The 27,461-nt window shown below is 38.2% G+C and overlaps 1 long non-coding RNA gene across 1 annotated transcript; it reads left to right on the forward strand.

The window, feature by feature from the left end:
* Positions 1-5,858: 5,858 nt before the first annotated feature.
* Positions 5,859-26,755, forward strand: LOC125259199. The gene is made up of 3 exons (XR_007182748.1): positions 5,859-5,979; positions 21,887-22,050; positions 24,140-26,755. It is a non-coding gene; the product is annotated as an uncharacterized LOC125259199 (long non-coding RNA).
* Positions 26,756-27,461: the final 706 nt, after the last annotated feature.

The raw sequence follows: 27,461 nt of genomic DNA on the forward strand, positions 1-27,461 counted from the left end.
CCACTAAACTAACAATGAAATGGCAAGATGAGGACAGGAACAACACAACACATAATCAGTGATACAAACATATCTGTGTTAACTGGTGTTCAATTTTCGCAAAACAGATACTGTGTGTTTGGTATTACAAAGGGAAGTGTATGCATGTTCACAGTCCTGTGTCACAGTAAGAGTCCTTTTCATAATACGAGTCTCTAATCACAGAGCCTCACTGTGACATTTACTTATAGTCATTTACTTCTGTTGAATGTTTACAGTGGACCAACAAAATAAAGTGTTATCCAACTATCACTAGTCTCACCAAAGAGATGGCAGGTAAAAAACTGTTTTCAAAAACTGTTTTCAAACAGGTTTCCTGAACACTCACCTTTTTTGTCATTGTTCGAACAAACAGATTGCCCCAGCCCAAACTCGCACCATTAGTCATTCTACTGTGCTCCTGAAAGTTGACAAGATACATTTATAAATAAATAAATAAATAAATAAATAAATAACAACAATAATAATAATAATTACATTTGTGTACCAAAAATATTGATGACTCATCTTGTACTCATGGGTGTTTCCAACATTAATGTCCAGTGAAATCCCTTCCTTTAATGTCACTTGCCTCAGACAAGAGATCATTAAAACCTGGAGAGAGCTATTCTTTAGCATTCCCATTCATCATAAGAGCAGCTCAATCTCAAAACAGTAGCAGATTGGCACAAGAATGTTTGTGAAATAGCTTTCTCCACTATTCTCTATTGTGAATAGCAGTCAATGTTGTTCACTTTGATTATTCAGAGCAAATCTATTCCATACCGACTTGTGAAAAACATTTATTGCAGTACAGACATTTTCATCTTCCTCCACTGCCAACCTAGCAGTCTTTTTAGTGGCTTTTAAATGCCCTTTTACATTACAAGACCCTAAATCTCTTACACATTCTTGAGAACCTGTTATTCTGATTTCCAAAACAGTTGTAAAAATATAAAATAAGGACATACACTCACCTAAAGGATTATTAGGAACACCTGTTCAATTTCTCATTAATGCAATTATCTAATCAACCAATCACATTGCAGTTGCTTCAATGCATTTAGGGGTGTGGTCCTGGTCAAGACAATCTCCTGAACTCCAAACTGAATGTCAGAATGGGACAGAAAGGTGATTTAAGCAATTTTGAGCACGGCATGGTTGTTTGTGCCAGATGGGCCGGTCTGAGTATTTCACAATCTGCTCAGTTACTGGGATTTTCACGCACAACCATTTCTAGGGTTTACAAAGAATGGTGTGAAAAGGGAAAAACATCCAGTATGCGGCAGTCCTGTGGGCGAAAATGCCTTGTTGATGCTAGAGGACAGAGGAGAATGGGCCAACTGATTCAAGCTGATAGAAGAGCAACTTTGACTGAAATAACCACTCATTACAACCGAGGTATACAGCAAAGCATTTGTGCAGCCACAACATGCACAACCTTGAGGCGGATGGGCTACAACAGCAGAAGACCCCACCGGGTACCACTCATCTCCACTACAAATAGGAAAAAGAGGCTACAATTTGAACGAGCTCACCAAAATTGGACAGTTGAAGACTGGAAAAATGTTGCCTGGTCTGATGAGTCTTGATTTCTGTTGAGACATTCAGATGGTAGAGTCAGAATTTGGCGTAAACAGAATGAGAACTTGGATCCATCATGCCTTGTTACCACTGTGCAGGCTGGTGGTGGTGGGGGATGTTTTCTTGGCACACTTTAGGCCCCTTAGTGCCATTTGGGCATTGTTTAAATGCCACAGCCTACCTGAGCATTGTTTCTGACCATGTCCATCCCTTTATGACCACCATGTACCCATCCTCTGATGGCTACTTCCAGCAGGATAATGCACCATGTCACAAAGCTCGAATCATTTCAAATTGGTTTCTTGAACATGACAATGAGTTCACTGTACTAAAATGGCCCCCACAGTCACCAGGTCTCAACCCAACAGAGCATCTTTGGGATGTGGTGGAAAGGGAGCTTCGTACCCTTGATGTGCATCCCACAAATCTCCATCAACTGCAAGATGCTATCCTATCAATATGGGCCAACCTTTCTAAAGAATGCTTTCAGCACCTTGTTGAATCAATGCCACGTAGAATTAAGGCAGTTCTGAAGGTGAAAGGGGGTCAAACACAGTATTAGTATTGTGTTCCTAATAATCCTTTAGGTGAGTGTATATCACATATAATGTAATATCACTTTCTCAATAACAATGTATTTTTGAATGTTTTAAGAGACGTCTCCTGCTCGTCACAAATTTCCGCATTGTATTTAGATCTGTAGCTCTGATTTCAGCAGTCCTGAAGTCCCTTAGTCAGTCCCTTAAAGGATTAGTCCACTTTTAAATTAAAATTTCATGATAATTTACTCACCCCCATGTCATCCAAGATGTTCATGTCTTTCTTTCGTCAATCGAAAAGAAATTAAGGTTTTTGATGAAAACATTACAGGATTATTCTCCTTAGAGTGGACTTCAATGGTCTCCAGACGGTTGAAGGTGAAAATTACAGTTTTAGTGCAGCTTCAAAGGGCTTTAAATGATACCAGAGGAGGAATAAGGGTCTTTTCTAGCATAACGATCGGTCATTTTCGAAATAAATACAACTGTATATGCTTTATAAACACAAAATATCGCCTTGCACATACTTCCGCTTTCCGCATTGTTTAAAATGCTTACGCTGTATGTCCTAGGCCTTTCCTATTCTACTTATGGAACGAACGTGGCACCAGTTTCGTTTTTTTCCATAAGTAGAATAGGGAAGGCATAGGACATACAGTGGACTAATCCTTTAATATCTCTCTTCTTGAAGCCCCAGGTGAAAAAACATACCCTTCCATAATGTACTTAAAGTGCTCTATTTTCGAGCACTAATTTTGTACTTAAGTACTAAAGAATAAGTTTTAGTATATTAAGATAATCTTAAGAACATCTATAAGTGTACTCATTTGTGCTATTTTGAGACACCATGAATATAACCTAAAATGTGCTTTTAATATACTATCTCTGTATTAAAAAATGTATTTAATTACCACTTGTAGTACACTAGTGTATGAAAGATAGGTTCTAGTGTACTACAAGTGGTAACCAAATATTTTTTTAATACAGAGATAGTTTTATAAAATCACATTTTAGTTCATATTCATGGCGTCTCAAAATAGCACAGTTGAGTAAGCTTAGATGTTCTTAAGATTATCTTAAGAAGTACTAAAGAATAATTTTTAATATATTAAGTACAAATTTAGTGTGCGAAAATAGAGCACTTTAAGCACATTATGGAAGTGTACTTTATTATTATTATTTTTTTTTTCCTCACTTCACCTGGGCGCACCAGTACAAACCCATGTTCATATGATCAGAATCTGTTTGGATGTCAGATCAAGACCATCAGAGCTGAGCAGGAAAAAGATAGAAACCATAAAAACACCATAAGAGTAGTCTATAGACTGGTACACTATTCAACATCTTCTGAAGTCATACTATGGAGTTATAGCATGTAAGAAACCGTAATCTAAGGTCTGTTCACTGAAATGCTTTCCCTCAGGTCTTGAACTTGCCTTGTCATGTGATAATAGTGTAAACATCACTGGGATCTAAATGTATTTTCATCAACCACAGTGAAATTTCAGAACTGTAATGTTCAATATGGAAAATTATGTAGACATTCAGGGCACCATTTTAAATTGGTTCCAGTCTTTAACCAACATGAAGTTTTCTGTATGCATTGGAAAGCATGCTTCCTCAGCAGCACATCTTTCCTGTGGTGTTCCGCAGGGATCTATTCTTGCTTCACCACTTTTCTTTATACTTGCTGCCATTTTAATTTTTTTCAAATGTGGAGTATCATTTCACTTATACTCTTATGACACCAAATTGTACCTCCCATTTAAACACAATGATTCCAGTTCTATAGAAGTCTTGCCCAGCAAACAGGACTCCAGGGCTGGAGTGGAGTCTGGACTCTGGTCAGGGGCTGAAGCCATCATTGGACTCTGGTCACGGGCTGAAGCAGACACTGGAGCAGGTTCAGGGGCTGGCGAAGACACTGGAGCGAACTCAGGGGCTGGAGAAGACACTGGAGCGGACTCAGGGCCTGGAACAAACTCTGGGTTCCAGGACATACTCCACTAAAAGGCCTAAGGGCACAAGTGTGGAGACCATCACGGCTGAGGGCTCAGGTGTGGCAGCGGCCATCTTGACCAAGGGCTCAGGCATGCAGCGGCCATCTTGACCAATGTCTCAGGCGTGGCGGCGGCCATCTTAGGACGAGGCTCTGGGATGGTGGCCATCTTGCAACAGGATACTGGACTGGCAGCCATGATAGGATGACAGAGGTAACTTTCACTCACCGGTTTCACTTACCTTTCCATCAGGATCCTAGTGAGGTAATCAGTCAGATCGCAGCCAGTCATGTCCATATTCCTAGCTGCCATAACTGGATGTGGTGACACTGTGGCCATTTGCATTAGCAGTGCGGTTAGATCTATACCTTCAGTCTCAGTCTTGTATTCTGTCACGGTGGGTGTTGTAGTATTCAATACACAACAAAGGAGATATCATCAATTAACATTTAATGGAACAGGAATATCACCAGAAAATAATACTTACAAACACCACATAACATAACCAATACAGGACAAAGACTGATCTGAAACTGAGTGCTTGTATACAAAGAAAACAAGACTAATTAACAAGACACAGCTGGTACAAATTAATTAATTAAGGTAACCATGGATACAAACAAGTGGTGGGAAACTGAACAAAAGAGAACATGAGACTACCAGAACAAAGTGCAAAACAGGCAGACATGTGACAGTCCCTCACTACAAAAATAGTCGTGGTAGGACGGCATAAATCGATAAAAATATGTAACAGAACATTTCCTATAAAAATGCATTCAGATACGTTTGTACACGTCTATAATTCTCTAGGGTTGGATGTATTGTTACTCTGACTTTTAGCTATGTATAGTTCAATATATAATAATTAATTCATTAAGATAATGTCAAAGATGCCTGCTCAAATTTCATTTTGGAACTATTTTTCAACCATGACGGGATGTGTCGGATGGACATCTTTTCAACAGTCATTAAATGTCCTAATGTTTGGTGGGTGCTAGCGTGTTTACAGAAGGTGAAATTATGGTTTACACACAATTGGTTTTAAATGAGACTAAAACTGAAGTAGTACTGTTTAGACCAAGTGATTTTTATGACTTTGGTGATCTGTACATTGGCGATTAAAGTTCTCATGTTTGATTCAGGTTCTCAATTTTGATAAACAAATGAATTCTGTTGTTAAAAGGGTCATGAACTGTGTTATTTTATTGTTTTATAATGTTTCCTGGGGTGCACCTGTAATGTTAGTATGCTTTTTACATCATAATTTAGAAATAAATGGCATTTTTCGTACCTTTTTAGCCCTTGAACGCTCTGTATAAGGGCGTGTCTGCTGTGATACTTCAGTGTAAAAGCCCACTGCTGTGATTGGCTTTTGACTATTACAGGTCTTAAAGTTAACCAATCGTGAAAGGTGTTGCATTACATCTATATCTATGGCATATGCATAATTTGCGGGTGGTATGGGTGGAACATGTCCCCACCACTTTTTGCCAGGGTCGATATTGTCCCCACCAATTTTTGAAGCATTTCGTGGCATGGATGTATCTAATACAAAATAAACATCTTTGATTAGTCATTTGTTCATTTTTGTTAAATAAGAGGCAATCTGGCGGCGAGATGCCGAGTGCTTGTTGCCGCTGTTGTCAGTAGTGCAACAGTGTCTCTTGGCGCTCATCCACACTGCGCAGTCTCAAGCCTTGTTTATACTTTCGGTTGGCTCCGCAGCATGAGCCTCCACCGACTGCACACTCTCTTCCCCAAACGAACAAGGCTACTATTCTTTGAAACGACAAGGGGCATCTCGGAGTAATTGTTCTCAAAACCATCAGGAAGCAGAGGTGAGAAGACATAAAGTACACACGAGACAATGTTTGTTTTTATGATACACTTCATCAAACTCAAACTACAAAAGAACCAATGAATCGTGTAAAATCCAGTAAACCTTGGGATTATTACTTGTGACATTAGAGCAATATGGATATGGCACAAAGTTACAAAAAATGGCGTGCACTCCAGCTGATGAAATGGTATGTCATATTGTGACGTAATTTTCGCCGTGCACACCTTCACAAGTATAGAGGGTATGCATCGACGTCACTTTCCTGCCGAAAACGCGCTCCCTCAGCTGGACTGCGTGGCAAAAGAACCTGCTGCATGTCTGGATTTAATAGAGGAAACTGCAAAAACGCGAGTAAAACAAACGATTACACTAAAGGTTGGACTCGAAAGTGTTTCTTACAACTTGTCAAATAAACCTAATCCATGGATATTGACATGTAGCCAGGAGTCGTGTTTCCTGACATTTATGTGCCTGATTTCGACGCCGGGGAAATACATAAAGCAAATCTGCCTGTGAATATTTTATATAACTACAATATCGGTAGGTTTAAACCCGCGTAATCACTTATATCAATGTTATATCGTCATGTCCAGCCCTAAAACATATATAGTTTTATAGTATAGTTTTTGTTAGTGTTGTTTATTTTAAAACACACAATTATGCAGAATATAAGATGGAAAATATTTAATTGATAATTTGTCAACATAATATATAACAATACGGTATGATTTTACCTCAAAATCCAACAATTTGACACAAAATGATAACTGCAAATCCATGTTTCTCTGCTGTAGTCCAGCTGTTTCTGTGAATTGCAGTGATCCATTTGCTTCTTTTTTCTGTAGCTTTCAGCAGTCTTTAAATATATAGGCTACCTCAGGTTTTGTGTCAAAGCTATTTGTACAGTCAATCACAAAGCTCTTTCCCATTTTGGATGTGTTTTGTGTGTTTTCCTAAAGGTCGTGTGTTTTCATAACGGTCGACAGTGACGTCACGCGCATACCCTCTATAAATCAAGATTAAAGGATTAGTTCACTTTCAAATTAAAATTTCATGATAATTTACTCACCCTCATGTCATCCAAGATGTTTATGTCTTTCTTTCTTCAGTTGAAAAGAAATCAAGGTTTTTGATGAAAACATTCCAGGATTATACTCCTTATAGTGGACTTCAATGGACTCCAAACGGTTGAAGGTCAAAATTACAGTTTCATTTGAGCTTCAAAGGGATCTACATGATCCCAGACGAGGAATAAGGGTCTTATCTAGCGAAACGATCTGTTTAAAATTTTTTAACAATTCTTTTAACCATAAACGCTCGTCTTGAACTAGCTCTCTTCTTATTCTCTATTAGAATTCTGGCAGTGTAGACACTGCTAAGTGTATTATTGCCCTCCACAGGTCAAAGTTTGAACTAAATTGTCATATACAATACGCTAGTGCAAGTATATAACAATTAGTTCAATCTTTGACCTGTGGAGGGCAGTAATACAGTTAGTAGCGTCTACACTGCCGGAATTCTAATAGAAGAAGAAGAAGAAGAAGAAGAGAGCTAGTTCACGACAAGCCTTTATGGTTAAAAGTATATATTTATTTTTTTATTTTTAGAAAATGATCGATCGTTTCACTAGATAAGACCCTTATTCCTTGTCTGGGATTGTGTAGAACGCTTTGAAGCTGCACTGAAACTGTAATTTTGACCTTCAACCATTTGGAGTCCATTGAAGTCCACTATATGGAGAAAAATACAGGAATGTTTTCATCAAAACCCTTAATTTCTTTTCAACTGAAGAAAGAAAGACAAACATCTTGGATGACATGAGGGTGAGTAAATTATCATGAAATTTTAATTGGAAAGAGAACTAATCCTTTAAGACGAGTGCTTCAATCTATCGCTTTAGTGCAGTTGCGGAGACTCTCTTTTCGTTCCGGTGAAATCACAAAACAAAATGCACATAAACATATCCTCCCTGCTCTTGATAAACAATCACTGATAAACAGCTTTGGTTTTAATGAGGAAGAAAAAAAAAAAAAAAACACTATAAGAGGGCCAATTAGACCCCAGAACCTCTGGCACGTTTAATTCTACCACCAGCCCAATAGAACACACAAATCTCTAATACCGATCTACGTATTTATTCACTAATGTAAATACTCTCGAGACAAAGTAGTAAGTAGATGTGAGGATGAAACTTACACATTAAACATGAATACTATGCCATTAATTGTGCATTTATTATTGTACATATATGCAATCTACACCCCCTCCCCCCTACACACACACACAAACACACACATCTGTCCCACCCACTTTTTAAAACCAAGTTACGCCACGGATGGCATTATATTTAGACAGTGGCATCAAAGGTTGCAGTGATGAACATTGTAGCTGATAACGTTCTTTGATCGCTTTCTTTATAAAATGTAATCACTAAATAACAGATTATTTTCATCCTACTAAGAGAAACAATGTGTAGTTGACTGTTTAGTCACTGGTTTGATTTACTGACGCATAGACAAAGAACATCTGACACTGTTACCGGATATTACAGGATATTCTTATAGTACAATGACCTCTTATATACCAAATTTCTCAATTCATGACCCCTTTAAATCAGATTAATTTCATTTACGACGTCTTATAAAATTAATCTTTTCTCTCTCTAAAGAACTTTGAAATTGTTATCTATGCGCTCATTACTTCATGCCTTGATTACTGCAATTCACTTTATTATGGAGTTAACCAATCATCTAATGGGCATCTACAGTACAAATGGTTCAAAATTCTGCAGCCAGGCTGTTGACTGGTAGTTGAAAATTCGATCCCATTAAGGCTGATTTATACTTCTGTGTTGAGTGTACATCATAACTACGGCATAGGCTGTGTGTAGCATGCATAACCTATGGCGTAGCTTGATGTGCACCTCTCCAAAAATGTAACAACGTGTCAATTCTACGTGGACCGCAAGCAGTGTGATTGGTCTGCTAGAACCCCTCCCTCAGGTAAAAAAAAAAAAAAAAAAAAAAAAACTGAAAAGAGCAAGCGTTTTCAACTTCAAAAAAAAAAAATGCTTAGGTCACTTGCTCTGCTCTGTTTCAAGGGACACGTGCCATCAAGCGGCAACAAAAGTCATTGCCTATTTGCTGCCATCACTATTGAAGCATCTCTGACAACGTATATGACAAGGTGCTTCTTCTTTGGCTTTTGCCTTGATATATAACATGACCGCGGTCCGCGGACACTGTCTACTAGTGGTCTGCATGTTGCACTTCAACATGGACAATGATGCAGAAGTATAAATGAAAACAGCCTACAGCGTAGAGGCTCCGCCGTAGGTCCAACGCAGAAGTATAAATCAGCCTTTACTCCCATTTGAACTTCTCTGCACTTGGCTACCAGTCAAATTGAGAATAGAATTTAACATTTTTATTTTTACTTTTAAATCAATACACGGCCTAGCACCAGAGTATCTATCAGACATACTACGTTCTCAACTACCCATCTAGGTTACTTAGCTCTGGCAACATTGGATTGCTTTCTCTTTGTAGATCTAGATTAAAACCTAGAGGAGACTGAGCTGAATGAATGATAATGATTAAATTTTCAATTTTAGACAATCTTGCTTTCTCTGTTCCACTGTGCACTGTATTGTTGTTCAGTGATGATAAATATTGGAAATGTGGACACCATTGTAATTCCATGAAAACTGAAATGCCAGTCACCAAGTGTCTCTAACAAGATTCGTTATGCCAATTACAACTCTATTATCTCATACTGACTTGCCCAAGTCACACTTTGTTTGTCATTTCTAAGCATTGAGAGAGAAACTGGAAGAGAAAAAGGATGGGGTTGGAGGATGATTTGAGTTTCTTGATGCACTTTCTATTTTTATCAGAGGCCAGCATCAGCAGATTGCACACAGACAAACAAATTGCTCCATTTAAACAGGAAAATGATTGAGCAAGGGATGCTGTATGAAACATTCATCAAAACTGTTTACTTCACTCACCAAACACCAAATAATTGAATTACATTTATTATTTTATGTCCTCCTGTTTGTTTAATTGTGTATACAATTTTGATGCTTGTACTGAGGGCACTTAATGGAAGTTAATGCAGAAAAATTAAATAACTACTATAATAACAACAACAACAACAACAAAACACATTGGGAACACCTTTGTGTGATTGCAACGTCATAGGAGGGTGACGTCATTGACCAGGAAACTATAAAGCATACCCAGACAAAACGGTGTTTGTTTGTTTGTTTGTTTGTTTGTTTACGTTTATTGTCCCCTTTAGGGGAAACTAGTTTTGCAGCAAAAAGGGTAACAGACAGACAATACATAATACACTAACAATATACCATACATATCGCACACATCAAAGTTCATACCAAAAAAAGACATCCTAATAGCCAAAACAAAAAAAACCCTTAAAACACTTTGTCCTACCACCTGGTACCCTAAAACGAGGCACCAAAGGCAACAATTGAAATTCTCTATATAATGGATGATCAATTTTTTTTTTTTTTTTTTTTTTTTAATTGACTGTGCCTTATTCAGAACCTGTCTCTTAATATCAATAGGCTGGTTTTGACTTACCCCTTTGACTTTTCCTGCCACCTTCACAAGACTATTTAACCTATTCTTGTTTGTCAATGTAAGATTACCAAACCAAGTTACAATACAAAAGGAAAACACAGATTCAATAAAAGACTTAATAAACATGAAAAGTCAGCATCATGTTTAGCGTCTTTGTTGAAGCTTGTTACAAAAAACAACTGATATGAACTTATCAATCACTGTCCCAAGATATTTGTAGTTATCACAGTCATTTCAATATCCACACCATTTATCTTTGTCACCCCTGGACTTAATGTTGACCTTCTGAAGTCAATTAACATGTCCTCAGTTTTTTCCACATTTAACTAAAGGTGGAAATTACTACACCACATGACAAAATCACCCACTACAAGACCATGCCCTTGATCCTGTTCCTGCAGAAGACCCACTATGACAGAATCATCTGCATATTTAATAATATGCCTGTTCTCATATGAACTGCGACAATCATTTGTGTACATAATACATAGGGTGACAAACAACATCCTTGAGGAGACCCCGTTGAACAAAATAAATGTTTAGAATATACATCATTAATTTTAACACACTGTGACCTTCCTGTTAAAAAATCTAAAATCCATCCAGCAACATTTAAATCAATATTAAAATGAGATATTAAAGGGTTAGTTCACCCAAAAAAGAAAATTCTGTCATTTATTACTCATGCCGTTCCAGACCCGTAAGACCTTCGGTAATCTTCGGAATGCAAATTAAGATATTTTTTTTGAAATCCAATGGCTCCGTGAGGCCTCCATATGGAGCAATGACATTTCCTCTCTCAAGATCCATAAAGGTACTAAAAACATATTTAAATCAGTTCATGTGAGTACAGTGGTTGAATATTAATATTATAAAGCGACGAGAATATTTTTGGTGCGCCAAAAAAAAAAGACATATATACTTATAGACTTATATAGTGATGGCCGATTTCAAAACACTGCTTAATGAAGCTTCGGAGTGTTATGAATCAGCATATCGAATCTGCTGTTTGGAGCGCCAAAGTCACATGATTTCGGCAGTTTGGTACACAATCCGAATCATGATTCGACACAATGATTCGAAGAATCATTACGCTCCGAAGCTTCCTGAAGCAGTGTTTTGAAATTGGCCATCTCTAAATAAGTCATTATTTTGTTTTTTTGGCACACCAAAAATATTCTCGTCGCTTTATAATATTAATATTGAACCACTGTACTCACATGAACTGATTTAAATATGTTTTTAGTACATTAATGGATCTTGAGAGAGGAAATGTCATTGCTGGCTATGAAGGCCTCACTGAGCCATCGGATTTCAACAAAAAATATCTTAATTTGCGTTCCGAAGATTAACGAAGGTCTTACGGGTGTGAAATGGCATGTGGGTGAGTAATAAATGACATTATGTTCATTTTTGGGTGAAGTAACCCTTTAATTTCACTATTAACAAATAGGGCTGAATGGTATTAAAAGCAGAAGAGAAATCAATAAATAAAAGCCTGGCACATGCTTTAGGTTTTTCCAGATGTTTATAAATAAGATTTAAAAGATAAAGTATAGCATCCTCCACACCTCTACCCTCTTTATAGGCAAACTGTAATGGATCCAGGCTAGTGTCTATTTGCTGTAAAATCATTTCCCTAATTATTTTTTCAAAACATTTTTATAATTAATGACGTTAAAGCAACATGTCTGAAATCATTTAAATTCTTAGGCACACTATTTTTTGGCACAGGAACTATATTACATTTCTCCCATATTCTTGGGACCGATTGTAAGAAGACCTATTGTAATTAAGAGACTCTAACAAATGCGATGAAATATTCCAGGTCTTTAACACCTTGCCTCCTACATTATCAGGGTCTGGACTTTTTTTAACATCTATATTTTGAAAAGACGTTTTGCCTTATAAACTTCGATATTTTCACCATTACTAGATAATGTTCTCTGTTTTAAATCATTGATTTCTGCACTAAAATCATGATTATCAAACCTTAAACAGTACTCATATAATGTATCAGCATTCTTTATTTATCAGTGTTTATTTATCAGTGTTGGCTTCTAATAGGTTGAAACAAGACGATCACAGGCATGCAGGAATTATAGCAAGGTGACAGAGTGTCTCGCTCCCTTCTCAGGGAACCATAGTTACATACATAACCTGAGACTTTCCCTTTCGAGGGAACTCACACTGCGTCTGAAGTATATGGGATGGGAACGCATATACCCACGCCACCATACTGAGTGCTTGTCTGTGTGAAATCTGTCGTGCACACTAGGATGAGAGCACACTGGTCCCAGGAGTGGAATCCAAATCTAGGTTGTAAAACCTAACAAAGGTGTGTGGGGAACACCACCCCGCAGCATAACAAACATCCTGACGAGACTCCTGATATTAAAGCTTTAGATGCAGCCATACTTCTGGTTGAATGGGCTCGGACTACCAATGGTGAAGGCTTTCCGGTCACCTCATACCCAAGAGAGATAGCCTTGACTATCCACTTGCTTATCCTCTGCATAGATGCTGGGCACCTATTCCTGGGTGGCCCGAAACACACAAAGAGTTGAACAGATTTACGCCACAGGGCAGCTCTGTGGACATAGGCATAAAAGGCTTTCACAGGGCAAAGCAGATTCAACTTTTCCTGGTACGAAGAACTAAAAAGAGGTGGAAAGAAGGCTGGTCTCCCAACTGACAAACTACCCAAATGAGTGTGGTAAGCAGATATAGCCGCCACATACACCTTTATCGTGGATGGAGATAACCCTTCAGAAAATCATTCCTGAAGAAACAGGGCAGTTGACTGGGCCCTACGCCATGAAGTGAAAAGTTTCCCCTTCAAAGCGTAGAGCTCAGTTGTGAGACAATATGATCAAATATGAGCTGGGCCCCCTCAGAGGCCAAGCCCACAGTTTCCACATTTGTGGGCAGGGGAGAAAGATTGAGCCCCTCACCTGAGATAGAAGGTCCCTCCTGACCGGAATCTCCCACGGAGAGCTGTTGAGGAGGGACATATGGGGCTAAATGTATAAAGCCGCTCAGAGTAAAATTTTAGTCTTAAGTGTGTCAAGGGGTAGTTATAACTACTTACTGAAAAAATTAGAGATTAATGTTTAGACGGTTGCATATTATAACCTGGAACCTGCATGTGGAAAATAATTACAGTTAGATCCAAAATATAGTTTTAGCAACATAGTGCAGATGCTACAGAACTAATATATTACTTTTCAGGCATTACTGGCTTGTACTTTTAAATCCATAATATTATAAATTTACAGTTTATTGATGGTCTGTGGTTTTACAATGCTGCAATTTTTAAAGACTTCATATTATTGTTAGGTGAGCTTAAAGGGTGCACTACCATGAAAATCACACAGCTTCAGAGTGACATCAATAAGAAAAAGTATAGTTTCATAGATATTGTCAATAATAGTTGTTGACCTAGATTATTTATTTTGCAAAATATTGTAATTTTTATTTATTAAAAATTGTTGCTGCTACAGTTAAGCTCAGTGTGCTCTCTTTAAGCTCATCCACATTAAACGTCTATGTAAATACTTCATAAACAGACTTTAAATATTAACTGATGGTTGTCACTTTAAGTTAATCTATATAAAATGATTAATAACTTCTTTTTAAAACCTTAAAGGGTTAGTTCACCCAAAAATAAAAACTGCCCCATGATTTACTCACGATCAAGCTATCCTAGGTTTATATGACTTTCTTCTTTCAGATGAATACAATCAGAGTTATATTAAATATATGAAAATAAGTCTTTCTTAGCATTTACAGCGCTTCGAGTGTGTAACAAGATCAATCATTTAAATTACATTTATCTGCAGGCAGGGAGTCAGAACCAAATATGTATTGTGCACAAATTTTTATTAACTAAAACACAACTAATCTAACAAACACAATCACACATTCATGGGTTAGATGGAAAGTGACAGAATGAAGCTGGAAATGGGAATGGAACATGGAATGAAGAATGGAAAAGAGTCATTAAACCATGAAACCATTCGGGCCAAATACCGGACAGCACTAGTCTGGGTAAACCCAGCCTGATCTGCCGGCGATTTGATTTCACTCGGCAACTCAGTCTGGAAACCCGTGCATTAATTTCTGCTGCACTGTTACACTGTCACAGACTGGCTTTTCCACCTTGAGCGCTATTGGCGGGTATAACACGATGACGATAGAGAAGCGACGGCAAGCAGCTTTAAACTCTATCTGATCTACCCGTCTCTCGAACGACCGTCACACCAAAATAACAATGCACAATCACAGTGACGCCGATAGTGTTATAAGCATTTACCATTTCTGAGAGAAATGTAGCAGAGCGTTGATCCGACAGTCTCTTCATAGGAAGATTACAAACAGCGATTAATGACACACAATGATTCCCTGCTGTTATTTTGGTGGTTTGCTTCACGATGTGAGTACAGGACTCTTTTACTTCAATGCCCCTTGATGGTAGACAATATTTTTATTATTTGCTCTATATGTTTCGTCTCCCTGCTTCTTGAATCTTCCCGTCTGAGCTGACTGGAATTCTTTTTGGTTGTCATGACAATGATGTAGTTTAGGGCGGCTATATTCCGCGTTCATTTACACTGAACCAGAACAGTATCAGAGTCGCCTTTTAAACTCTCGACGATGCTGAATGACTTCTTTAGTTAGCAAACAAATTGCTCGAGTGGGTGTAAATAAATACCGATCACTTTCATGTTTTTTTGAACAACCTGCAAAAATCGCTCGATGCCATTGCTGCGTCTGCAAACCGCGGATCAATGCTACAAACCAATACAAACTAAACCTGCGTCTCAATCAGCTCCCTAGTTCCCTAGGTCGTGAATCAGTATATCATGAAAGTGAATGTGGCTGATTCCCTGATCAGTGCCCTGACTACTGAACTAGGGAGCTGATTGAGACACACGGTAAACCTGTCTGGAGTTTTCGCATCGCTCTGCAAAGTATGTCACCCGGATCGTTGATCTGATTGGTTGAAGGACTATCCAATTGCGTGACTAATGCTTGTTGATCACGCCTCTTGTGCAGTAGGAAATACATAGCAAACTCCCCAGACCAATGTTCAATTTTAAATTGAGCTTGGTCTGGTGATAGCCAGACTAGGACAGCACTCCATATATGCTTACCATTTACTCTGTGAACTTGTGAAACGATGTTTCATTAACAAAGTTCGGGAGGAGCATGTGCAAAAAATCTATCCACTCAACTTGTCACAACAATTATCTTGTCTATCCTATCAGCATGAGAGGAAGCCTATATACCCAGTCGACTCACCAACATTCCTTGACAGTTTTTCAGCATCCCTCCACCACCCCAACTGGAGCTCTCTCCTCAGACAGTGTGCCAAATATGCTTACCATTTACTCTGACTTATGTGTAAGTGTGAACTCGTGAGTAACCCATGAGGGAATTTCAATGCTTTGAGCCAAAAAACAAACATGCACTGCAGACAAACAATGTTTTTGATCAAAGAAAGCAACTGCATGTTATGTCATGTTTATTTGCCACTAAACACTTAATAGACATTAAACAGCATTGTTAACGTTACCAAGACAACACAACACTGTATTCCTATGTGAGTTAAATAAGAGCAGTAACTAATGCACTGCGCCATTGCTCAACCACATTAAACATCTTATTGTTAAAAAGATGATTTCATATTCACTTTGAAGATGTCTTTAAAGGTGCCCTAGATTCAAAAATTGAATTTACCTTGGCATAGTTAAATAACAAGAGTTCAGTACATGGAAAGTGAGTGAGTCTCAAACTCCATTGTTTCCTCCTTCTTATATAAATCTCATTTGTTTAAAAGACCTCCGAAGAACAGGCGAATCTCAACATAACACCGACTGTTACGTAACAGTCGGGGTGTACGCCCCCAATATTTGCATATGCCAGCCCATGATTGAGGCATTACACAAGGGCAGCCAGTATTAACGTCTGGTTGTGCAGAGCTGAATCAACAGACTAGGTAAGCAAGCAAGGACAATAGCAAAAAATGGCAGATGGAGCAATAATAACTGACATGATCCATGATATCATGATATTTTTTGTGATATTTTTAAATTGTATTTCTAAATGTTTCGTTAGCATGTTGCTAATGTACTGTTAAATGTGGTTAAAGTTACCATTGTTTCTTACTGTATTCATGGAGACAAGAGCCATCACTATTTTCATTTTTAAACACTTGCAGTCTGTATAATGCATAAACACAACTTTATTTATTCTTTATTCTTTATAAATCTCTCCAACAGTGTAGCATTAGCCGTTAGCCACGGAGCATAGCCTCAAACTCATTCAGAATCAATGTAAACATCAAAATAAACACTGTACTTATGCGATTAGACATGCTGCATGACAAACACTTTGTAAAGATCCATTTTGAGGGTTATATTAGCTGAACTTTTTATGTTGTTTAAGGCAAGCGCAAGCTCTTGGGGCGTGGAGCACGAGAATTAAAGGGCCACACACCCTGAATCGGCTCATTTCTAATTATGCCCCAAAATGGGCAGTTAAAAAAATGAATTAAAAAAAAAATCTATAAGGTATTTTGAGCTGAAACTTCAGACACATTCAGGGGACACCTTAGACTTATATTACATCTTTTTAAAAAAGGTTCTAGGGCACCTTTAAATCTCCTCCAGACAAGATGAAATGTTACAGTTTTCCAGAATGGTGTATTGCATGAAGGGTAACAATAATAACAAATGAATGAGTTTCTATTAAAGATGTGCATGTATGTTTGTACAGTATGTTCCTCCATGAGGAGGTGGATTGTCCCAGCTGAGTCTACATGTTCCTCATTTTACCTGAACATCTTAGTCCTTGCCACTGGTGCCTTTGGCTTGTCCACTGGGGCTTATGCGAAGCTGCTTTTGAATGTTTTATTTTGTGAAAAGCGCTATACAATTGCATGCAAAGAGAAATGAATGTCTCAATGCATCACACACTTCTATGATTCTGTTCTGCAGCTACAAAAAAAAAAGATCACTGTTGATCTATCCTGTATGATGCACATACCACACTTTATCAGACACTCTATTGAGATAGAGGCGGCACTCAGAAAGAACAACAGGTAACAGTAATTAGCACTGCTTGGATTGTAGTGACCCATTAAGCTGCAAACTAATTATCATAACTTAATAAAGGTGAGCAAAAAGCTGTGACTGATGTAAACAAATTAATTTCAACTATGTGAATATTAGAGCTGGAATCAGTGTTTGCTTTTCTCACATGATACAGCTCTGGGATCATTACAATCACTTTGATGGTGTATTATGCTAAATGCAAATATTGTGAGCTCTGAATCTATTTATTTATAATGGCTCACATGAGATGCTTATTACATAGTGTGTTACAGTAGACAGTTCTTTAAAGTTTTATGAGGAAGATTTTTTTTTTTGTATTATTTATAATTAATATTCAATTAATATAATAATGTAAAATATTAATTTTCAATTAAGTAACTTAAGTATTTTTAAACAAATCTTATTTAACCTTAATTGCATTTTTATGCTGTCCTTTTTTTAATGATTACCTGATTTCATGAATTTCATGCCTTTCCATATAGAAATTGTTAAATGTATACCACTGGATGGCACTGTTTTTTCTTAAATCTGATATCTGGGTTAGTTCTTTCAAAAATGGAAGCATAGCTTATCAAACAGACTTATATGCTATAGCATTCATAATTAAATAAGATCTATTTTTAAATGACAAACCAATATGCAGCCTTGTTGTTCAAGGTCACATCTGTGTCCCACTTTAAATTAATAAGAAAAAAATCACATTGGCCAAACAAAATTCTAGCCATCACAGGATATGGTGAAATGTTTTAAAATCAAATCCACATGCACTTCCAGCACTAAAACTACAGCTAATTCAGCTATGTTTGATGCACTAAACCAACTATATTTCAGAATATCAGCTGTTAAGGCAAGAGCTGCAGGTTAAGTCCAAAGCCTGAAATTAGAATTACTGAGATCACACACCTGCTTTCTACTCATCCTACCCTCCAACAAGGTACTTGACCTCAACTCGCCGCAGGGGGATTTGTGTACTATAAGTCAGTTCGGATGAAATTCATCACTTGAATGACAAGTAGCAAACAAATTTAGCATTTAATTTTGCATACATGTCAAAATGGTGGAAAGATGCATTAAGCAGAAAGCCTTAGTAATCTCTGATTGTGCCTCATTGATGTCTGGAGGCCGACAGACAATTTCTTTCTATAACGATGTTCGTGTCCTTGATGCCAACAATGGGCACACTTGAATGACAATTCTTGGATGTGTGTATAATCTCACGGCTATTCTCAGTGCGACTCAGGAATGCTCTCTAAATAAAACCACATTTCATGGTGTCCGCTGGGACTCGGAACCAAATCTGTGCTGGAACGGTTTTCATATTGAGATTTGTCAGCAAGGAGCTTTACAGTGAACTCCAAAAGTACCACATAAAAAGACACAAATTATATTCTTAGCAATAAATTCATACACAGAAAAAAAAAAAAAAAAAAGTGAGGTAGGATGACTGACAGGAGATTCAAAGGTCAAATTCAAGTGAGGGCTGCGATGAGCCCTTTCATTCTGAGGTTTTGGTCATGGTTCAGTGTTTTGGAGGAGGCCCAGATGTCACAGGGTGGGCTATCCGTGCAGATGAGATTACATGAGCAAGACATGAGCCCACTGTGAATGAAATGGAGTGCACAGATTGGGAATGAGATAGTAGGGCCTGACTCTCTGCAGAGATGCCATGCCCTTTTAAATGCACAATACTGACAGTCTGATCAAACCTTGAAGAGATGACCTTTAGTTGATCTGCTTGTAAGAACAAAAAGGAGATTTTTAATCCCAATTCAAACCAAATTCTGAAGGGGAAAAAAAAAAAAAAAAATCAGAAAAAGAGGAAGATGCGCTCCCCTTACCAGAAGGGTCAATAGTTTTGTGTTTTAAGAAAAAAACATTTGGCAAATATGAATTTTACTGGACCTCTACCAAACAGTCAAGGCCTCTTGACTCAGCTGAAATGCTGTTTTCTCGTCTGCATGCTAACACAGTCATTTTTCTGGAAATTATGAGTGGTGCTTGGGTGCTGTATTGCAGGTGGGCTTTGCTATGCAGTTGCGAAGGTCTTCCAATGTTTTTATTTCATTGCTAGGTGGTTGCTAGGGTGTTCTGTAAGATTGCTATGACACTGCTATGTAGCTCAGGTCCCTCCAATGTAATGGTGCATGGTGTTAAACAACAAACTTGGGGGTGGGGGTGAGTGTAAAATGTTCAGCAAATGTGTATAGTCTGTGATTGCTTTCATATACTTACAGTGTAAATTTAATACACTTTAAATTGTAAAGCTCATGACAGACATCACTGCATGCACCGCTCAGCATTTTTTTTTTTTTACCTCTCGTTTGCATAAAGTTGAGGATTTCTCAAGCTTTTGATGTTCCGACCGCTTGCTTTGCTCCGCTGCCAATTGCACAGTGTATCAGCAACACAGCTCATCTCTGCCCAGTGGACATGTCTGGTTAATCTATGAGATGTTTTTGCCAGGTGAAAATCATAAATCTAAAAGCCTATAAAAGAAATAGCAAGTCTCTCCTCAGTAAGAAACATGATTTGAGGATTTATTCATGTCTGTAGCACATTAAGCAGGATGAGTTACATACTGATGTTTAATATTTGCTCAAATCGCTAACCCTAAGTATGAGCAATAGTGATAGCAAAGCTTGTCTTGGCAGACAATAAATTAAGAAACCTGTCCTCTCAAGCACACTTTTGCGAAATCGCAATCAAATAATAATAAATAAATAAATCTGTTACCGCCAGCTTGTATGTGGCTTGCTTGAAAACAGCTAAATGATCGCTTGCAATATTATTTCTTTTTTGATGGAATCAGTCAATTCAGTCTTCAAGTGTTCACAGGGAAGCTCAGGGAACAATATATGTTACTGTAATCTGGATGGCAGAATGACAGAGGATGCTGAAGGGCTTGGATGTGACTGATATCAGTGTGATGTCCCTATCTGAAGGTCAATTGTTCAGTAAGGGGTTATGCACTTTTTCGCACTTGCAGGGGGCCAGTGCAAAAAAAAATCCTGTTCTTTTTCTAAACCAGACAGCGGGTTGTGCTAGACTGTGAGTGGTGGACTAAGGCAGCGCTACTCTGCTTAAATTGCTCAGTAATACATTCTTATACTATTTAATTGGTACTGGATTAAACAATAGCTGAAAGTGTTATAGTTAGAGCATTATAACAGTTGAAAAGTGCATTTGCAGGCAATCAAAATATGTCTGATGAGTTTTTTAATCAGGTCTATTTGAGTTTGATTGTTATTAGAGGACAGGCTTGGAGCCTTAATCAAATGAGTTATGACTCTTGACGAATCTTGTTAACCTTAGCCAATGATACTAATATATGTCATTGAGGGCTTTAATGCTCTTCATGCTAAAGTGATAAGCAATTATTATTGAGTTATAGGGCCTGCAGCGGTTTGCAAACAGAGCTGATGATGTTTATCATGTTGCAGTTACAACTGAAGGCCTTTTGAGTGACTGTAACATCCACTCTCATAAAGTGGATTAATATACTCTGGTTGCACCCTCTTTTGCATCTCGCTTTAAAAATCACTAATTTGAAAGCGAAAGTAAATGACAGTGTGGAGTAGAGCAAGGGTTTTCAATTAATTCCTATGGAAGTTGAGATTCAATAGGAATTAACTGAAAATGCTCCACGTCAGTAGACACGCATGTGTCACGCACGCACCGTTATGAATGCCCGTGCGGCCGTGCACATTTTACTTTCGATAATTTTTACTTTTCAGTTAGAAATTTTGTCTGACTTGAGAAAGCGCAGATGCCACGTGACTGTGACGTATGGAATCAAAGCACTGCGAGAGCGATTCGAGAGCAGTCGGCTGAGTCAGCCAGCGCAGCTTCTCAAGAGCGGCTGCACGAGCTCTGATGACAACAGCTGTTTCACTATTGGCTGGATTCACCGCATGACAACAATCACGTGTGTTTCGTGTTTATTCTGAAACCTTCAGTTCCACTAATGCTAGGAAATCTGTATTTTTATAACAGTAAAAGCTCTTTTCATGTAGTAGTGATGTTGTTGTGTCATGTTCAGCAAAATAAAATGGATAAAAAACGTAGACCCCACTTCTTTGGTATTTAAATAGTATATGCTTATAACATACACTGTAAGCAGTACATAAAGTTTTGAATGAAAATGTCTGTGTATTTGACAAATATTGCATTTATTTCACTTCAGCTGTGATGAAGTATGCAAACGCAGCATGAGCGAGCATCACTTCAGGAAGCAGAAAATGTCCGACTTCACGTCTCCGTTTTCAGCTCCCCCCGACTGCATGTGGCAACTCTCGCCAATCTGTTGCATCCAGCCGCAGCCGATGTCAAACACACCTAATGTCCCAGGTGAAAAAAATACCCTTCCATAATGTACTTAAAGTGCTCTATTTTCACGCACTAATTTTGTACTCCATATACTAAAACTTTTTCATTAGTACTTCTTAAGATAATCTTAAGAACATTTAAGTGTACTACCCATGAATATGCCTTAAAATGTGCTTTTAATATAACATCTCTGTATTAAAAAATAATAATAATAATATATATTTAGTTACCACTTGTAGTACACTAGTGTATGAAAGATGGGTTCAAGTGTACTACAAGTGGTAACTAAGGCTGCGTTCCAGTTCCTTTCTTTTATGCCCTTCCCTCAGTCTCGTTGACTCATGGAATTTGCTACGGAGTTGATTTATTATTTATATTTTTTCCCTTAAGAAACAGTTTAATGCAGCATTATATACAGTGGGTACGGAAAGTATTCAGACCCCCTTAAATATTTCAGTCTTTGTTATATTGCAGCCATTTGCTAAAATCATTTAAGTTCTTTTTTTTTTCCTCAATGTACACACAGCACCCCATATTGACAGAAAAACACAGAATTGTTGACATTTTTGCAGATTTATTAAAAAAGAAAAACTGAAATATCACATGGTCCTTTGCTGTGACACTCATATATTTAACTCAGGTGCTGTCCATTTCTTCTGATCATCCTTGATATGGTTCTACACCTTCATTAGAGTCCAGCTTTTTTTAGTTTGATTATACTGATTGGACTTGATTCGGAAAGCCACACACCTGTCTATGTAAGACCTTACAGCTCACAGTGCATGTCAGAGAAAATGAGAATCATGAGGTCAAAGGAACTACCTGAAGAGCTTAGAGACAGAATTGTGGCAAGGCACAGATCTGGCCAAGGTTACAAAAAAAATTCTGCTGCACTTAAGGTTCCTAAGAGCACAGTGGCCTCCATAATCCTTAAATGGAAGACGTTTGGGACGACCAGAACCCTTCCTAGAGCTGGCCGTCCGGCCAAACTGAGCTATCAGGGGAGAAGAGCCTTGGTGAGAGAGGTAAAGAAGAACCCAAAGATCACTGTGGCTGAGCTCCAGAGATGCAGTCAGGAGATGGGAGAAAGTTGTAGAAAGTCAACCATCACTGCAGTCCTCCACCAGTCAGGGCTTTATGGCAGAGTGGCCCGATGGAAGCCTCTCCTCAGTGCAAGACACATGAAAGCCAGCATGGAGTTTGCCAAGATGGTGAGAAATAAGATTCTCTGGTCTGATGAGACCAAGATAGAACTTTTTGGCCTTAATTCTAAGTGGTATGTGTAGAGAAAACCAGACACTGCTCATCACCTGTCCAATACAGTCCCAACGTTGTAGAAGCATGGTGGTGGCAGCATCATGCTGTGGGGGTGTTTTTCAGCTGCAGGGACAGGACGACTGGTTGCAATCGAGGGAAAAATGAATGCGGCCAAGTACAGGGATATCCTGGATGAAAACCTTCTCCAGAGTGCTCAGGACCTCAGACTGGGCCGAAGGTTTACCTTCCAACAAGACAATGACCCTAAGCACACAGCTAAAATAACGAAGGAGTGGCTTCACAATAACTCCGTGACTGTTCTTGAATGGCCCAGCCAGAGCCCTGACTTAAACCCAATTGAGCATCTCTGGAGAGACCTAAAAATGGCTGTCCACCAATGTTTACCATCCAACCTGACAGAACTGGAGAGGATCTGCAAGGAGGAATGGCAGAGGATCCCCAAATCCAGGTGTGAAAAACTTGTTGCATCTTTCCCAAAAAGACTCATGGCTGTATTAGATCAAAACGGTGCTTCTACTAAATACTGAGCAAAGGGTCTGAATACTTAGGACCATGTGATATTTCAGTTTTTCTTTTTGAATAAATCTGCAAAAATGTCAAGAATTCTGTGTTTTTCTGTCAATATGGGGTGCTGTGTGTACATTAATGAGGAAAAAAAAATTAACAAATGATTTTAGCAAATGGCTGCAATATAACAAAGAGTGAAAAATGTAAGGGGGTCTGAATACTTTCTGTATTTTTTGCGAGTGTGTATCTAAAAGTGGAGTGGAACGTAGCCTAAATGCATTGTTACAGTCTGTTGTGATTGGTTTACTTTGCTCTGATTGGTTAGATGGCCCAGTCTGTTGGTCTACCACTTAAAAACTACAACTGCCAAAGTGTGTTTACCATGGTCTTTGTTTATGTGTGCTGAAAAAAGAGGAAGCGGCAAAAGAAGAAGGTGAAAAGAGCTTGAGGTAAGCAGTTTTAAGTTTTAGCACCATGTAGAAACAGAAACTGCATTACATTTAATTAGATTAATTCACGATTTTCTATGGAGAGTTTCTGACCGATTAAACATGTATTTCTTATAAAACATTCAGCATCATATATCAAAGGAATGGAACACGGTTACTTATCAAATCCTCAAGTGTATGAATTATATAGAACATAAACATGCATGCCAAGAAAGTATTGAATTCTTTAAGACACCATTATTACTTGGCTGTCACAACCATTTGGAGCATATATTCAGTACGTATATTAGGTCACGCATTACTGACAGTTATCCTGGTAAAGCCTGTACAAATGGATAAAGATCGAGAACACAATGGAAATGAATTGCAGTGGCTCTCCTTCCAGCACAAACGTGTGTCTTGGGAAGGTACGGATGAAGTACAATCAATCCTTCTAATGAAAGCATTCAACTACAAAACACAACAGGAATCCTGTGAGCTGATGTCTTGATCAATGTATTTTTCCATTGTGGAATGACAAATCATGATGTTTGCTCCTCGTAGCACCAAAAACACTCAGGCTTCAAGGCAAGACAGAGAACCATATTGTGATATCATTAAATTAAATTGCCTGAGATGCCATTGGTTAATATTTTGCTACTTCTTTTTTTTTTATATATTATTATTAATAAATAAACAAAGCAGAAGACACACTAATGATTATTTGCATAGCCTGACCTTGATATGCTTTGGAGATCAAGTAAACTGAATTCTTGTGAGGGGGAAAAAAAAATGCAAATGTGGAAGCCGAAACTGGCCGATGTCCAAGAAGACTGCATTCATTTCATAGGGAAATGATGAATGCTCTGTTTGTTTGTTCATTCCAGGGCTTTAAGCTGACCTCAGACCTGTGATAAGACACATTAAGCTGTTCAAATTCTCTGTCTGTAGTGAAGTTTTTCTTCACACCAATACACCTTTGCCCCCAAATGGTGTTTGTGCTACAGCATATTTCCACTGACAGTTGAACAGTGACATAACGTTCTATAACCTGCAAAGCGCATTGCAGTGTTTGGCTACTAAGGCCAAGCACACACTACAAAACAAATTCTGGCAGCATATAATCATGTCGAAAACATCACAGATTTGAGAAACAGATCAAAATCTTTAGACTTTATGTTTACACTATTTCAGTGGTCCACTTTATTCTACTAACTATAAGTAACTTTGCAACTACATGTCAGCTAACTCTCAGAGTATTAGTAGACTGTTAGGTTAGGGTTAGTAGAATAAGTCAATCAATGACACTGACACCGCAAATATGAATATTAACCCAGGGTTTAGGAATATACAATGCAAAACATCAGTTTATGAATACCCAGGACTAATTGTTAACCCCGGGTACATAATGAGCAGCATGAAACGTGAAGCAAGATAACCCAGGATTCGGTTTACCTGGTGTTTAGAACAACCCTGGATTAACTTTGTATTTGCAAAGTTATGTGTCTAAAGTGGACTATTGAAATAAAGTGTTACCCAGTTGTGTTTTTTTTATTTTTTTTTATTAAAGTTCATGGACTGTTAAGCTTTAAATAAAAAAGTAAGCACATTATAAAAGCACCATACAATTTGTGCACTATATATTTCAAGTCTTCTGGAGCCATACTATAGTTTTGTTTGAGAAACAGACCGAAATTTAAGTTCTTACTGAAAATTTCTCACACTCAGCTCAACATAGAACCTGTGCTGCAGGTTTGACATCATGACATTTGATTGCTAGACACTTGAGAACTAATGATGCTTGATGTCATTGACATCCAACCTGAGCCATAGGCAACATATTTTATTTGAGAGCTGCAATGCAGATGAAAACCACCATAATGAGGCATGTCAATTACCATCATTCTCCTGCCTGACTCTACCGAAGGTGCAGCCCAAAATTTAGTTCACAGACTTGTACATACAGCAACACTAAGTTTTATTACCTGACAACATGAGGGAAGCACTTATGATTATATTTTGCACAGATCTGCACAGAATTAATGTAATGAAAGTCCACTAAAGGCAAGTTGAAGGTGAACCCATGTGCAGTCTATTGAAGACAATCATTAACAAACAAAATGATAACAATATAAATGATAAAAAATAACAATAAAAATAAACTTGACTTACTTGGCCATTAACTAGACTTACCTACAGCAGTTACACAAACAAAGCTAGACAAAAGACAACAACAGTAACATGAGGGCTATATATACACAGAGGTTAATGATCAAACAAGAAACACCTGAACAAAATGAAACAACGAACCAATGACCAAACAGAACAGAAAACCACATGACTAAAACAATCAATGAAAACATGACACATGAAACAAGGAACCAATTAGAACATGAAACATTAGGCAAGGGAAGCACAACATGATCACGTATGAGGTGTGTTCGACATCGGCTGTGACTGGCCCTGCGTTCCATTCGGAAGGGCTCATCCCTATGCCCTAATCCCTTCAAAGGGTTTACCCTCCGGACTGAGAGCTTCGAAGGGATGAAGGGTGTAGGGGTCAAAAAAACTCTCTTTTTGGAAAGCACTTCTGCGTCATCTTAAGCTGAGTTCAGACTGCACGATTTTCAAAGTAGTCGGGTCACTGTTCTTTTCACACTGCATGACTATCTTGGCCAGCATTCAGTCGCTGCTGTGTTCACACTGCACGATGGATCGGCGACAGAAGGTTTCACACTGCATGACTTTACAATAGGAAGAATCTCCGACAACTCTGTCTGGCATGCAAACTATGTTTCACAACCAAACACACATGAGATGTGACAAGGAAACAACGCGATGTCACGCATTCTCACGTGAGACTGGGATTATTATTAAAAATGGTAGCCCGCAAGAAGCTTGCAATACGAATGGCCTGTGTGTTGATTTGTAGCGAAAACAAGAAAAAGAAAATAAGAATATGGAGGAGGAAATGGTTGGGGAGACGCGAGGAATAATTGTGTGTTGGTTCTGCAACGAGAGTGGTCTATAACTCCTCCCCGAACTCCCCGCTGCTCTGCATCTTGCTCTCTCATTGGCTGTCGGTCATCGCCGATGTAGTTTTCAGTCAGAACACTTTTCACACAGCAGGATTTTGAATCGCCGACAGGTCCAGATATTTAGCATGCCAAATATCTCACGGGCGTCAGTGATTCTCTCAGATCACGTCTTTGCTCATTC

Source organism: Megalobrama amblycephala, linkage group LG23 (assembly GCF_018812025.1).
Source record: "Megalobrama amblycephala isolate DHTTF-2021 linkage group LG23, ASM1881202v1, whole genome shotgun sequence".
Classification (NCBI taxonomy): Eukaryota; Metazoa; Chordata; class Actinopteri; order Cypriniformes; family Xenocyprididae; genus Megalobrama; species Megalobrama amblycephala.